The sequence below is a fragment of the Erinaceus europaeus genome, chromosome 2 (genome assembly GCF_950295315.1).
Source record: "Erinaceus europaeus chromosome 2, mEriEur2.1, whole genome shotgun sequence".
Classification (NCBI taxonomy): domain Eukaryota; kingdom Metazoa; phylum Chordata; class Mammalia; order Eulipotyphla; family Erinaceidae; genus Erinaceus; species Erinaceus europaeus.
In genome coordinates, this window is record NC_080163.1 from 141,340,780 (window position 1) to 141,356,976 (window position 16,197).

Consider the following 16,197-nt stretch of genomic DNA (forward strand, 5'->3'; position numbering starts at 1 on the left):
ACATGGGATCTAAAAGATAATTAGGCAGATTTTTGTTTTCATGGGAACTACTATGAGTCTTTGAAAGGGCTTAAGTGTGGACTTCCCTGGCCAGCTGTGGCTGGACATCCTCCAGGTTCCACAGAATGCCTTTAGAGAACATTCATATGCAAGTTTTATAAAACTTGGGTCAGTCTTTTTTCCTTTTTTCTTTTGTAAGTAAAAAGGGTGTTTCTTTGTAGAACAAGATTCTAATCAAACAAACTGAATCCTACGTCTTGGCCCAACTCCTCAGACTCCTCCTCCTCTTTCTCTGCTGCAGCTGGAGCAGAACCAGCAGCAGGTGATGTGAATCCTGGGGCTTCTGGGATGGGCACAGTCCCACCATTGGGTACACTGACCAGCTTTCCAATACCCTGGGCAATAATGTCATTGATATATTTTTTTCCTTCCGGCTCATTGAAGACTTGTGGAGCCAATCATCCTCTGCCTCACTACCCATGCTATCCAGGGTTTTCTTGGTGCTGGGGGACACTTTGCCCTTGAGGGCACCCAGCAGGTAGGAGGTGACCTGTTTCTATGGTGTCATTGACCCACAGTTCATGTTCTGATGCCTTAATATGTTGACCCTGGTGCTTTTTCCTTGCCAGGATAGCCTGAGGGTGCTTCTTCCCGAACAAGTGCTCTCTGGGTTGGAGAGAACTCAACTGGAGCCAACCTAGGATGCTGCGTGGGAGAGGGTTCAGGAACTCGTGCCTGGGCTAGCATCGCAGGAGAGAGTCTCTGGGACTCTCATTGCCGGAAGGCAATCCCAAGTGTGTTCAATCAGAAGAGCAGCTATATATACTCGCCAAGTAGGGTGGAAACAGGATGTGAAGTAGAGAGGGTGGAGCGAAAAGCAAGTGGTGGAAATCAGGGTGTGTCTAGGAGAGGGGGTGGAGCAAAAAGTATAAACTAGTGAGATTAAACCAGTGCCCTGCAGGCAGGGCGGTTCTTAGATAACTGGTTATGTAAATAGACCACAGAGTTAAGCAGGGGGAAGTTGGCTACTGTCCAACATTTCCTTGTGGTCGGTCTCTCACTCTCTCTCCAAAGCATTGCTTAGCTCTGGCATAAGGTGGTTCTGGGAATCAAACCTGGGACCTTTGGTACCTCAGGCATGAAAGTCTTTTTTGTATGTCCATTATGCTATCTCCCCAGCCCACCTCTTCACTCTTTTTTTATTTTAATTATTAAATATTTTTAAAATATTTATTTATTTATTGCCTTTTTTGTTGTTGCCCTTGTTGTTTTATTGTTGTAGTTATTACTGACGTCATTGTTGGATAGGACAGAGAAAAATGGAGAGAGGAGGGGAAGACAGAGACGGGGAGAGAAAGACAGACACCTGCAGACCCGCTTCACCGCCTGTGAAGCGACTCCCCTGCAGGTGGGGAGCCAGGGGCTCAAACTGGGGTCTTTAAGCCAGTTCTTGCGCTTTGTGACACCTGCGCTTAACCCTAATTTTTTTTTTAACTTTATTTGTGGATAGAAACAAACTGAAAGGGGAGAGGATGATAGGGAGAAAGAGACACCAGCATTGCTTCATTGCTTGTGAAGTGTCCCCCCTGCAGGTAGAGACTTGGGGCTTGAGAACCTGGGTCCTTGTGCATGGTAACATGTGCTTAACTGGGTTCACCATCACCCAGCCCCCTCTTCACTCTTTTAATGCCTTACAAGGCAGTCAGCCTAGGACATTGCATAGGTGTCATACTATCACAGAACAGCTTTTCCAGTTGATTGTGTGTGTGTGTGTGTGTTCATGAATGTGTGTTTATTTAAAGAAAGACACAACAGCACTATTTTCACCATTAATGGAGCTCTCCAGGTGCTGACCATGATACACCCATACAGTGCTGGGACTTGACTAGGACCTCTCAGACATGTGTTCTGGATGAACTGTCTCTTGGCCATCAAATTTTCCCCTCTTGCGTGCGTGCTCTCTCTCTCTCCTTCCCCGCTCCCCTCCCCTAGTATCCACCTGCAGGGGGAAAGCTTCATGAGTGGTTAAGCATGACTGCAAGTGTCTCTCTATCTCTTTCCTCTATCTCCCCCTTCCCTCTTGGTTTCTGGTTGTCTCTGTCCAATAATAAATAAATAAAAACATTTAAAAAACAAGGGCAACAAAAGGGAAAATAAATAAATAAATATTAAAAATGTTTTTAAAAAAGATAAGGGGCCGGTTGGTGGCATACCTCGTTAAGTGCATGCACATATTACAATGTGCAAGGACCCAGGTTCAATTCCCCAGTCCCCCTCTGTAGAGGGAAAGCTTCACAAGTAGTGAAGCAATTTTGCAGGTCTTTCTTTGTCTCTCCCTCTCTATCTCCCCACTCCACTTAATTTCTGGCTGTCTCTATCGAATAAATAAAGATAATAGAATTTTTTTTAAGATAAGAACCCCCTTTATTTTCTTTTTTATAGTTATTTTATTTATTTTTTTAATTGTTCTTTTTTATATTTTACTTATTCCCTTTTGCTGCCCTTGTTTTATTGTTATAGTTATTGATGTCGTTGTTGGATAGGACAGAGAGAAATGGAGAGAGGAGGGGAAGACAGAGAGGGGGAGAGAAAGATAGACACCTGCAGATCTGCTTTACTACCTGTGAAGTGACTCCCCTACAGGTGGGGAGCAAGGGGCTTGAACCAGGATCCTTACACCAGTCCGTGTGCTTAACCCGCTACGCTACCGCCCAACTCCCTATTTTATTTATTGTTATTATTGTATAGAGACAAAGAGAAATTGAGTGGGGGAGATAGGGAAAGAGACAGACACCTGCAGCCTGCTTCACACTGATGAAGCTTTCCCCCCACAGGTGGGGACTAGGGGCTTGATCCTGGATCCTCGTGCACTGTAATGTATGTGCATAACTGGGTGCGCCACTGCCTGGCCCCTTATTTTTTATTTTATTTTACTATTTACTCTTTAGTTTCTCTTTCCCTGACCCTAGGGAAATCAGCATATGTGAGTTAATGAGTTTGCCAGACAGGAAGGACACTCCTGGGAGGTTTTATCCTAGGAACAGGTTTCTCCTGTGACTCCCATAGGTGACATAGTGCTTGGAACAAGGCAAAGTTCAATAAATACCTCTCTACTGCCAGGTTGGAGTGCTCAAGGAGGCATGCCCAGAGACAGATTCAAGCCAGCCACTCTGCCAGATGATTCTCTTCCACATTTAAAATCATCAGTAATTCTAGCATTGAGGTGAATCAGAACTGCTATGACATAAAAGAAAAATTAACCCTGGCAACCCCACCAGGAGATGGCACATACCAGTCAGAGCACACACTGTCATGCACAGGAACCCAGTTTCAAACCCTTTGGCCACCACATGGGAGCATTATGCAAAAGGAAAACTTAACAAATAGTTGAAACAATACTATGATGTCTCCTCTGTCTCTCATCTACTATAATTTTTTTTTAAAAAAATGGTGGGGGTAGATAACATAATGGTTATGCAAAGAGACTCTCTTGCCTGAGGCACCACCATAAGCCAGAGCTGAGCAGTATTCTGGTGTAAAAAAAAAAAAAAAAGCAGGGGTTAGGCGGTGGCTCAGTGGGTTGAGCACACATGGTGCAAAGTGCAAGGTCCGGTGGAAGGATCCTGGTTCAAGCCCCTGGCTCCCTACGTGCAGGAGAGTCACTTCACGGGCGGTGAAGCGGGTCAGCAGGTATCTGTCTTTCTCTCCCCCTCTCTGTCTTCCCCTCCTCTCTCCATTTCTCTCTGTCCTATCCAACAACAACGACATCAACAATAACAATAACAGCCACAACAAGGCAACAACAACAAAGGCAACAAAGCGTTGGGGGTGGGTGGGAGGGATGGCCTTCAGGAGCAGTGGATTCATGGTACAGGCACTGAGCCCCAGCAATAACCCTGGAGGCAAAAAAAATAAAAAATATATATACATATATATATACATATACATATATATAATTTCTTTAGTAGGGCAGGGGAGATAACAATGGTTATGCAAACAGACTTTCATGCCTGAGGCTTCAAAAGTTTCAGGTTCAATCCTCCATACCACCATAAGCCATAGCTAAGCAGTGCTCTGGTGTTTCTCTCTCTCTCTACTCCCCCTCTCCCTCTCTCTGCATTTCTCTCAAAAATAAAACAAATTTAAAAATTTTTTTCTTTAGTGGTCCAGGAGGTAGTGCAATGGATAAGGCTTTGGACTCTCAAGCATGAGGTCCCCAGTTCAATCTCCGGCAGCATATGTAGCAACCAGAGTGATGTCTGGTTCTTTCTCCCTATCCTATCATTTCTTGTAAATAAATAAAATCTTTTAAATTTTTTTTCATAAAAAATAAAGTTAAGGGGGTCAGGCGGTAGCGCAGCAGGTTAAGTGCATGCGGCGCAAAGCGCAAGGACCAGCATAAGGATCCCAGTTTGAGCCCCAGTCTCTCCATCTGCAGGGGAATCACTTCACAGGCTGTGAAGCAGGTCTGCAGTTGTCTATCTTTCTCTCCCCCTCTCAGTCTTCCCCTCCTCTCTCCATTTCTCTCTGTCCTATCCAACAATAATAATAACAACAACAATGGAAACAAGGGCAACAAAAAGGAAATAAATAAATATTTAAAAAAAATTAAAAGGGGCCAAGCGGTGGTGCATCAGGTTATAGGTGCACATTATAGTGCTCAAGGTTCTAGGTTCAAGCCACTGGTCCCCACCTGCAGGGTGGGGACTTTTCTTTCTTTTTTTTTAATTTTTTTTTATTTTGTATTTATTTTCCCTTCTGTTGCCCTTGTTGTTTAACATTGTTGTAGTTATTGACGTCATTGTTGTTGGATAGGACAGAGAGAAATGGAGAGAGGAGGGGAAGACAGAGAGGGGGAGAGAAAGATAGACACCTGCAGACCTGCTTCACCGCCTGTGAAGTGACTCCCCTGCAGGTGGGGAACCGGGGGCTTGAACCAGGATCCTTCCGCTGGTCCTTGCGCTTTGCACCAAGTGTGCTTAACCAGCTGCGCCACCGCCCAACTCCCGGGATATTTTCATAAGTGGTGAAGCAGGGTTGAAGCTGTCTCTTTGTCTCTGTATCTCCCCCATCCCTCTCAATTTCTCTCTGTCTCTATCCAATAATAAATAAATAAAATAATAATAAGATTTAAAAAGTCTACCAGAGCTGTGCAGTTGTGCAGATTCAAAACCCTGGTGCAGAGGTGTGAGGGTAGGGATACAGAACTTCGGTGGGTATGGCATGGAACTAACTACACTGTAATCTTACAACTGTTTTATCATCTTTATTTGTTTATTGGATAGAGACATCCAGAAATCAAGAGGGAAGGGGGTGACAGGGAGAGAGACCTGTAGCACTGTTCCACTGCTTGCAAAGCTTTCCCCCTGCAGGTAGGGACTGGGGGCTCGAACCTTGGTCCCTGTGCACTGTAACATGTACGCTCAACCAAATGCACCACTACCTGGCCCCTGTAATCTTACAATCTTGTAACCTACTATTCACGAATAAAAAAAAATAAAATAAAATCTGGGGGCCAGGTGGTGGTGCACCTAGTTAAGTGCACACATGACTGCACAAGGTTCTAGTTTCAAGTCCCTGGTCCCCACCTGCAGAGAGAAAGCTTCAGGAGTGGTGAAGCAGCGCTTCAGGTGTCTCTCTGTCCCTTCCCCTCTCTCTGTCTCACTTCCCTTGTCAATTTTTCTCTATCTCTATCCAATAATTAAAAAAAAAAAGGGGGGGGCCTGGTGGTGGCGAACCTGTTTGAGCGCACTTGTTACAGTGCTCAAGGACCCAGGTTCGAGCCCCCGACCCCCACCTGCAGGGGAAAGCTTTGCAAGTGATGAAGCAGTGCAGGTGTCTCTCTGTCTCTCTCCCTCTCTATCATTCCCTTCCCGCTTAATTTCTGGCTGTCTCTATCCAATAAATAAATGAAGGCAATGCATAAAAATAATAAATAACCCTAGTGAAAAAAACCTTAGATCAACTAGGGTTTGGGTCGTGTTCCAGATGTTAATGGTTTTGTAATGGAGGGCTGGTCCCTTAATCTGTTTTTGTTTTTGTTTTTGCTTTTTTGCCTCCAGGGTTATTGCTGGGGCTGGGTGCCTGTACCATGAATCCACTGCTCCTGGAGGCTTTTTTTTTCCCCCTTTTGTTGCCCTTGTTTTTATCGTTTTTTGTGGTTATTGTTGTTGTTATTGATGTCACTGTTGAATAGGACAGAGAGAAATGGAGAGGGGGAGAGAAAGATAAGAAACCTGGAGACCTGCTTCACCGCTCGTGAAACAACCCCTGCAGGTGGGGAGCCAGGGCTCGAACCCGGATCCTTACACCAGTCCTTGGGCTTTGTGTGCTTAGTCTGCTGTTCTGTCGCCCGACCCCCCTCTTAATCCTTCTAAATCTCAACATCCTCATCTGGGAAATGCTGAGGAGATTTACATGTGTATAGGGAGGCTGGATGCATTGAGAGGAGTACTTAGCACAGTACCTACTATGCAGCCTGTCCTGAAACAACCAGCCCTGAACTAATTGTGTGAGGCAGATCTTAGTTCTTTTTTTTTTCTTTAATCTGAGGAAGAATTTATTTTCACCACTAAACATATTTTTTATTGATTTAATAATAAATGACAAGACTATAAGATAAGAGGGGCACAACTCCCACCACCAGAGTTCTGTATCCCTTCCCTTCCATTGGAAGCTTTCTTTTTATTTATCCCTCTGGGAGCATGGACCCAGGATCATCATGGGGTGCAGAAGGTGGAAGGTTTGGCTTCTGTAATTGCTTCTTCTCTGGACATGGGCATTGATAGGTTGATCCAAACTCCTAGCCTATCTCTCTTTCCATAGTGGGGCAGGGCTCTGGAGAAGTGGGGTTCCAGGACACATTGTTGAGGTTGTCTGCCCAGGGAAGTCAGGTTGGCATCATGGTAGCATCTGCAACTTGGTGGCTGAAAAGCATTAGGATATAAAGCAGGACAATTTGTTTAGTAATCAGGAACCTAAAGGAAAGAATAGAACAGATGAGATTTGGGGTCTCCATTTTGGAAAAAGCTAGGAAGTCTATTTTAGGTATATTCTGAGGGGCCCATGATTTTACTGATTTTTTTTTTGCCTGAGCCCAACAACTAACATTCAGGTGGGCTAAAGATATTGTCTGGGGAGATTATGTCATAGTTGGAAATAGGACTAGAAAGCTGGACGGGGCCGTATGGTGGTACACCTGATTGAGCACACATGTTACAGTTCACAAGGACCCAGGTTTGAGCCCTCAGTCTCCACCTGCAGGAGGAAAGCTTTGCAAGTGGTGAAGCAGTGCCGCTGGTGTCTCTATTTCTCTCCTCCTCTCTGTCTCCTCCTTCCCTCTCAATTTCTGGCTGTTCCTATTCAATAAATAAATAAAGATAATACAAATTTTTGGGAGTCTGGCGGTAGCGCAGCACGTTAAGCACAGGTGGCACAAAGTGCAAGGATAAGTGTAAGGATCCCATTTCAAGCCCCCAGCTCCCCACCTGCAAGGGAGTCACTTTACAGGCGGTGAAGCAGGTCTACAGGTGTCTTTCTCTCCTCTCTCTGTCTTCCCCTCCTCTCTCCATTTCTCTCTGTCCTATCCAACAACGATGACATCAATAACAATAATAACTACAACAGGGAGTCGGGCTGTAGCACAGCGCAGGTGGTGCAAAGCCAAGGACAGGCATAAGGATCCTGGTTCGAGCCCCCAGCTCTCCACCTGCAGGGGAGTCTCTTCACAAGCGGTGAAGCAGGTCTGCAGGTGTCTTTCTCTCCTCCCCTCTGTCTCCCCCTCCTCTCTCCATTTCTCTCTATCCTATCCAACGACGACGACATCAGTAACTACAACAATAAAACAACAAGGGCAACAAAAGGGAATAAATAAATATTAGAAATAATAACAATAGGGAGTTGGGCTGTAGCGCAGTGGGTTAAGCGCAGGTGGCGCCACGCAAAGCACAAGGACCAGCGAAAGGATCCCGGTTCGAGCCCCGGCTCCCCACCTGCAGAGGAGTCACTTCACAGGCGGTGAAGCAGGTCTGCAGGTGTCTTTCTCTCCCCCTCTCTGTCTTCCCCCTCCTCTCTCCATTTCTCTCTGTTTTATCCAACAACAACGACAACAATAATAACTACAACAGTAAAACAACAAGGGTAACAAAAGGGAATAAATAAATAAATATTTTTTAAAAGAAATAATAACAATAACTACAACAATAAAAATCCAAGGGCAGCAAAAATGGAATAAATATTAAAATAAATAAAAATTTAAAAAAATGGATCAGGGAAGAGAGTAGCTTCCAAATAGGGTAACAGTATATAAATATTGTTAACTGTAAACCCCATCAATTTGATCTGGTGCCCATATTCAGCTCAGGAGTCAGTGTAACCTCTGCATCCCTGTAGGTCTGAGCTCGCATTCCATGGTCATAGCTAGGAACATTCTAGGGTGCACTCATTGCAGGACCCAGATCTCTTAGTTCTTGAATGGTCACCTTGAATGTAGGGAAATAGGCCAGGGAGAAAGACTTCTTGTCAAGGTTACACAGAAAGAAAGAGGTGGGACTGAGAACCATCCATCTGGTAATTGTTGCTTCCTCGGTACTTCGTTGTATCCAGTCTGCATTCTTTTCTCCAGCTCAGGCAGTGCTACACACCAAGTCTCAAATCTGGAGAAATAAATTGCTGGCTTAGACTATGAGCAAGAGAGCTATTTTAAGGCACAGTAGCTTCCAGTACAACATAAATTCCATCACCTGGGAAACTGCCTGATTTCTTGAGCAAGACTGCTCTTTGCCATCTGTATGTGTGGGTATCTGAATACATGGCCGAGGTATGTAGCCTCCTGCTGACTCCTCCCTACTCTGAACAACCCTTGTCATCTTCAGTGAACCATGGGCATACGTGATGACACTCAAGATGCTGGCTTTAAGGGGTAAACATTAGTGCCTCTACACTGTTGCCAGGAACAGCAGATAAGCCAGCCATTGTCTCTAACACCACAATCAGCTTCTTTGCCTAAAGTAGAAGCCAAAACCCTAGCCTTTAAGTAAGTGGGCAGCACATTGTAGGCATCTATGACTGGGTTGGGGTAGGGAGCTGTGGTGACCTAGAGTCAGTTTTGGGAATCTGAACAGGGTGAGGAAAGGGTCCCTGTGGGTGCGAGATAGCCTGGCATGGAGTTAGCCCCAGCATGATGAAGAAAAAGAAAGAAAAAAAGCCTGAAGTGAGTGAAGCCACAGTGACACACACTTACCAAAAAAAAAAAATTCCCTGCTTTCTATAACCCTGAACAGTCTTACTGGCCTTGAATTCCTTTAGAGACTTATAATAGCAGATTTCTGACCCCCACTTTAGACCTAAGCATCAGACTTTGTAGGGAAGGTCCTGAGAATCTATCCTTTGAGAGAATCCTATGTTCATTTGAGAACCCCTACATTCTAGAGAGGAAAATCCCCAGATAGAGTTTTCATTGGCTTAAATAGGCTATTATTGGAGCTGGTAGTAGTAGTCTTCCTGCGTCGCATCACCTGTTAGAGGAGGTGGGTATTGTAGAAGAAGAATGGGGCCAGGTGGTGGCGCACCTGGTTAAGTGCACACATTGCAATGCATAAAGACCCAGGTTCAAGCCCCTGGTCCCCACCTGCAGGGGGAAAGCTTCTCAAATGGTAAAGCAGGGCTGCAGGTGTCTCTCTGTCTCTTTCCCTCCCTAGCTCCCCCTCCCCTCTCAATTTCTGTATTTATCCAATAATAAATAAAGGGGTCGGGTCGGGCAGTAGTGCAGCGAGTTAATTGCACATAGTACAAAGAGAAAAAACCTGCTCAAGTATGCCAGTTCGAGTCCCTAGCTCCCCACCTGCAGAGGGGTTGCTTCACAAGTGGTGAAGCAGGTCTGCAGGTGTTTTTTCTTCCTCTGTCTTCCCCTTCTCTCTCAATTTCTTTGTGTCCTATTCGACAAGAACAGCAATAAGAACAATAACAAGGGCAACAAAAATGGGGGAAATGGCCTCCAGGAGCAGTGGATTCATAGTGCAGACACTGAGCCACAGTGAAAACTCTAGAGGCAAATAAATAAATAAATAAATAAATAAATAAAATTAAAAAGTAAATAGGGGGCTGGGCGGTGGCGCAGCGGGTTAAGCGCAGGTGGCACAAAGCTCAAGGACTGGCGTAAGGATCCTGGTAAGGCATCCCTGGCTCCCCACCTGCAGCAGCTCACTTCTCTCCCCCTCTCTGTCTTCCTTTCCTCTCTCCATTTCTCTCTGTCCTATCCAACAACAACAACAATAACAACAACAATGATAAGCAACAAGGTCAACAAAAGGGGAAAAAAATAGTCTCCAGGAGCAGTGGATTCATAGTGCAGGCACCGACCCCCAGTGATAACCTGGAGGCCAAAGAAAAAAAGAGTAAATATGTATTTTTAATATTTATTCCCTTTTTGTTGCTCTTGTTTTATTGTTGTAGTTACTATTGTTGTTGTTATTGGTGTTGTGAGTGTTGGATAGGACAGAGATAAATGGAGAGAGGAGGGGAAGACAGAGACTGGGAGAGAAAGACACCTACAGACCTGCTTCACTGCCTGTGAAGTGACTCCTCTGCAGGTGGGGAGCCGGGGGCTCGAACCAGAATTCTTAAGCCGGTCCTTGTGCTTTGCAGCACTTGGCTTAACCCGCTGAGCTACCGCCCAATTCCCAAAAAGAGTAAATATTTAAAAAAGAAAAGAAGAGGGGCCAGGTGGTGTTACACCTGGTTAAGCACACACACACACACTATAGTGCACAAGGACCCAGGGTCAAGCCCCTGGTCCCCACCAGCAGGGGGAAAGCTTCACAATTGGCGAAGCAAAGTGGTAGGTGTCTCTCTCCCTCTCTATCTCCTCTTCCTCTCTCAATTTTTCTCTCTCTGTATCCAATAAAAAAATTAAAGCATTTAAAAGAAAAGAAAAAATAAAATGAGGAGCATGGGGGTCTCCTGAAGGTATACAGAAGCAAGCTTACTCCAGGCATACAGAAGCAAGCGTCAACCCGGCTTTGGCCTAGCACGTTATGATTGGGCCCTCCTCAATCGCTATCGAACAGGCCATGGCTGGTGCGCCGCTATGTTCCATCGCTGGGGAGCCAGAGACAACCCGAACTGCCCCTGCAGCTACAGACAGACTATGCCCCACATAGTGAACGACTGCCACCTCTCCAGATTCAAAGGAGGTCTCGAAACTTTACATCAGGCTCGACCTGACGCTGTTGACTGGCTACGGAAGAAGGGCAAACGCTAGAAGGAGAAGGAGAAGGAGGAGAAGGAGAAGGAGAAGGAGAAGGAGAAGGAGAAGGAGAAGAAGAAGAAGAAGCAAGCTCTGGTTCTCACAACTCCCTCCACAGTTCTTTTTGAGCCCCTTCAGGGCCGGGCACACAGCCCCCTGCCTGATGAGTGGGGTGGACTATCAACAAATGGTTTATCATGTTGTTTCCTGGCTCCCTGGTCGTCTCTAAGGTTGACAGTCCAGGTTAGCTGGAACCTGGCCTGGCGTGACCACCAGTTGCTTATCCAGTAAGTCGCTGAAGTTCTCCCACTTCCTAGTAGCCACATGCTCTGCATTCTTCCTTGGAAGCCATTACTCTTGCTCCACGGTGGGAAGTGAAGGTAGAGTGCAGCCAGGCAGAAGAGATGCAGCTGCGAGCCTGTGGACCCTTTCCTCAATCAGCCGGGCCTCAATCAGGGATGGAGACAGCTGCAATGACCACAAACTGGGGTTCCAGGGAGAGTGAGATGCCTTGGGTGGCTCCAGTAAGGGGTGCAGATGGATTGGACTGAGTTATCCTGGGTCATAGGAACCCAAGGAATGTCAAGATGGAAAATCCCAGCAAATGCTATTTTTAGAGATTTGGAGAACGTTTTTCCGGCTGCAGGGACATGTTCTTTCAGAAGCAGCAGTTAACTGTAACCCCTGAACCGCTCCCGCCTGGAATTGGCCCAGGTCCGCCCCTCCCTGCAGGCTGTGGGAACATTACCCCAGGGCTTCTTCAGTCAGGCCCTCTGAAAGGTAGAGGCTTCCACACTTCTCCTCTACACAAATATCTTTGTTGCTGCTCTTTATTGTTGCTGTTTTTGTTTGTTTTGAGTTTAGCTCCTCTGAGACAGGGACTTTATCCTGGTATTTTTCTTGAAAATGCTTTTTTAAAAGTAGGAAGAATCGCATAATCCTGGAGTCCAGCCTCCACTGAACTAGATGGGGTTTCTGTCTTTCTCTCACTCTCAGTCTCTCTTTTTCTCTGAGAAAGTCTCCCAGAGTGGTGAAGCCACAATGATAACAAACCAATAAAGTAAAGGGAGTCGGGCGGTAGCGCAGTGGGTTAAGAGCACATGGTGCAAAGCACAAGGACCAGCCTAAAGATCCCAATTCGAGCCTCCAGCTGCCCACCTGCAGGGGAGTCGCTTCACAGTCAGTGAAGCAAGTCTGCAGGTATCTTTCTCTGTCTTTCCTTCCTCTTTCCATCTCTCTCTGTCGTATCCAACAATGACAACATCAATAACAACAACTATAACAATAAAACAAGGGCAACAAAAGGGAATAATTTTTAAAAAATTTTTAAAAAGTAAAAGAAGAGAGTCGGGCGGTAGCGCAGCGGGTTAAGCACACGTGGCGCAAAGCGCAAGGACTGGCGTAAGGATCCCGGTTCAAGCCCCCGGCTCCCCACCTGTAGGGGAGTCGCTTCACAAGCGGTGAAGCAGGTCTGCAGGTGTCTGTCTTTCTCCCCCCTCTCTGTCTTCCCCTCCTCTCTCCATTTCTCTCTGTCCTATCTAACGATGATATCATAACAACAACAACAATAACTACAACAACAATAAAAAACAAGGGCAACAAAAGGGAAAATAAATAAATATAAAAAAAAATTTTAAAAAAAAGTAAAAGAAATTAGAAGTAGAGATGCTTCGTGTGTGGAAAGGTGAGCTATCTCCTGTATATGCATAGTGATCACGAACAGTGGTCAATGGTCAACTCCATCAGTTTTCCTACTGTTTACTTCAGGCTTGAATTTCTACTTGCCACCAATATTTATATTTGCTGCTTGAGGTGGAAGTCTCCAGGGCTTCTGCTAATTACTGAGCTTATTAAAAGTAGATTAGATGAATGACTTAATTGAAGTTACAGGAAAAGCCACCCCACCCCCAATACTCACAGGGATGCAGGGAACTCATTTTCTCTCCTCAGGCACTGCCTCCAGAAGACAGTTTAAGAAGGCAGGTTGCTCTTATTCCTTTGTGGGATTTAGAATCTAAACTTTTAAAAAAATTGTTATTATCTTTACTTATTTATTGGATAGAGACAGCAGCCAGATAGCAAGAGGAAGGAAAAGAAAGAGAGGGAGAGAAACAGAAAGACACCTGCAATACTGCTTCACCACTCACTAAGCTTTCCTCCTGCAGGTGGGGACTGGGGGCCTAAACCTGGGTCGTTATGCATTGTAACATGTGTATTCAACCAGGTGCACCACCACTTGCCCCGAATCTAAGCTCTTTATAGGGCCAATGCTTTTGGTGTTAGGACTCTCCATGAGTCCATGGACTCAGCATGCTCAAGGAGGGGGGCTACAGTGAAGACCACCCCCAGACTCAGATGTCCTTGGAGAAAGCCAAGTCCAGCTGAAATGAAAGGAAGAGGCCATTTGATTTAGGTGAACCAGAGCAGTTGGGTACAGACCATATCTAAAGTTACTTTACCAAAAGCAACTCTTTGAAGATGAGTTCAGGGACTGTGTTAAAAGTCAGCATTCTGGGTGGTGGGTGGTGACAAACCTGGTTAAGTATATATGTTACAATTGCACAAAGACCTGGGTTTGAGCCCCTGATCCCCACCCGCAGGGTGAATGCTTTGTGAGTGGTAAAGCAGCGCTGCAGGTGTCTGTCTCTGTCTCTCTCCCTCTCTATCATTCCCTTCCCTCTTAATTTCTGTCTGTCTCTATCCAGTAAATAAATAAATATACTAAAAAATAAACATAAAAGAGTGAGCATTCTGGTTACTGACAGAATCTAAGCCTCTGGCAGCAATTAATAGAGGAACATCTGGCTTAATCATCAGTCTCTTCTGAAACTGGTTGTCTTGAGTCATCTCTGGATATGTGGACCCTGGAACTCAGAGTCCGGCCCAACTGCTGCTCATCTCTTTCTTTTATCATCTTCATGGTTTTTTAAATAATTGAAATCTTATTATTTATTTATATTTTATTTATAGAATTTGGGACCTTAGGTCAGTGAAATAGCTTACTTGAATAGTGTGCTTCTTGGCTATGTGCACAGCCCAGGTTTAGGCCTGGTGCCCACTACACTGTAGTAAGTTTTAGTGCTATCGTCTCTTCCATTCTCTCTTCCTCACTGCCTCTCTGTCTCTAGAAAGAAATAAAGAGAGGTAGAGAAGGAAAAGGAAAGGGAAATGGGAAGGGGAAGGAAGAGACTCGAGACCTCTTTACAGGTCAGATGCTCTACCTGCTGCACCACCTTCTAGGTTATTGTCTCCCTTATTCCACAGCTATCATCATGGACTCGAGGTGTGTTACAATTTAACACCAATGAAGGCACCATAACACCAGATTTTTGTCTATTACTATGTAAGATTGCCCAAAATATCCTTTGGAAGCCTGTGAATGTCTCTTAAAAACCAGAAGTCAAAACTGTGACTGTCACTGGAACTATAAATAACCATAGGCTAGTGTCCAGGAAGAGGGAGCAGTTAATAAGTACTGGAGGGGGAAAGTCTCCAGTCTTACTTCCGCTCAATCCATGTTATTCAGTGAAGTCAGAGAGCATTCTTTTTATTTATTTATTTATTTATTCTCCAGAGTTATTGCTGGGTCTCAGTGCCTGCACTATGAATCAGTCCACTGCTCCTGGAAGCCATTTTTCCCATTTTGTTGCCCGTGTTGTCATTATTATTATTGTTGTTATTGTTGGATAGGTCAGAGAGAAATGGAGAGAGGAGGAGAAGACAGGGGGAGAGAAAGATAGACACCTGCAGACCTGCTTCACCCCTGTGAAGCAACCCCCCCGCAGGTGGGGAGCTGAAGGCTCAAACCAGGATCCTTAGGCTGGTCCTTGTGCTTTGTGCCATGTGCACTTAAATCGTGAGCTACCACCCAACCCCCATCAGAGAGCATTCTAAAAGGCAAAGCTCATCAGGCCAGCCACTCTCCTGCTTAACATTATTCTTTTGGGTGTCTACCCTCTCTCACAGCCCACAAGAGTCTGCAGGGACAAATGTAAGACTTCTTTTCAGCTTCAGATCTTATCTGCCAGTCCTTCTTCTCACCTTGCTTTCTGCACTTGAACCTCTTTATTATGTCTTGTTTTTTTCTTGGCTCTGGGCCTTTGCATATATTTCTTCTTCCCTGGACTCTCTTTCACCTATTCTTACCAACTATGCCTAGCTAATTACTATTCATATTTTAGATCTCTGCTGAAATTCTTTTCTTTTTTAAAACGTTTTATTTTTCAAAGTTTTATATTATACTTATTTATTTATTGGAGCAAGACAGAGAGAAATCGAGAGGGAAGAGAGAGATAGAGAAGAAAGAGAGACGCCTGTAGCATTGCTCCACTGCTTGTGAAGATTCCCTCTCCCCTGCAGGTGAGGCCTGGGGCTTGAACCTGGGTCCGTTTGCAGTATATACCAGCACTACTACATGACCCAACATTCTTTTCTTTTTCATTAGTGTTGAACCTAGGACCTCACACATTTCAAAACATACACTATCACCATTTTACTGTTGTTGTTTTTTTTGCCAATAGTTACTTTTGTAGATTCCACTTGAGTAGTTTTTTTAAAAAATTTATTTATTTATTGGGGAATTAATGTTTTACATTCAACAGTAAATACAATAGTTTGTTCATGCATATCATTCCCCAGTTTCCCATTTAACAATACAACCCCCACTATGTCATTTATCATCCTTCATGGACCTGTATTCTCCCCACCCACCCACCCCCCACTTGAGTGTTATTACAGAGTAGCTGTCTTTGTCTTTTTTTGTTGTTGTTGTTCTTTATTGGGTATTTATTTATTTGCATTTTAAATAAACTTTCACTTGACACTGCAAGTTTTAAATCATATCAGGGAGCATATCTGACCTTATGTGAAAATAGTTGCTACCGATAGGCAACAGTTATCTAAAGACTGTTCACATTTCTTTTTTTTTATTATTTCTTTATTGGGAAATTAAT

General features: G+C 44.8%; 1 long non-coding RNA gene and 1 pseudogene across 1 annotated transcript; both read right to left on the bottom strand.

Annotated features, from left to right (window-relative positions):
• Positions 1 to 230: 230 nt before the first annotated feature.
• On the bottom strand, positions 231 to 1,857 carry LOC132532821 (large ribosomal subunit protein P2-like; annotated as a pseudogene).
• A 4,772-nt stretch (positions 1,858 to 6,629) lies between these two features.
• On the bottom strand, positions 6,630 to 14,639 carry LOC132536981 (uncharacterized). Its single transcript, XR_009548497.1, has 4 exons — positions 14,467 to 14,639; positions 13,164 to 13,264; positions 8,481 to 8,654; positions 6,630 to 6,926 (listed from the first exon to the last, which is right to left on the bottom strand). It is a non-coding gene; the product is annotated as an uncharacterized LOC132536981 (long non-coding RNA).
• Positions 14,640 to 16,197: the final 1,558 nt, after the last annotated feature.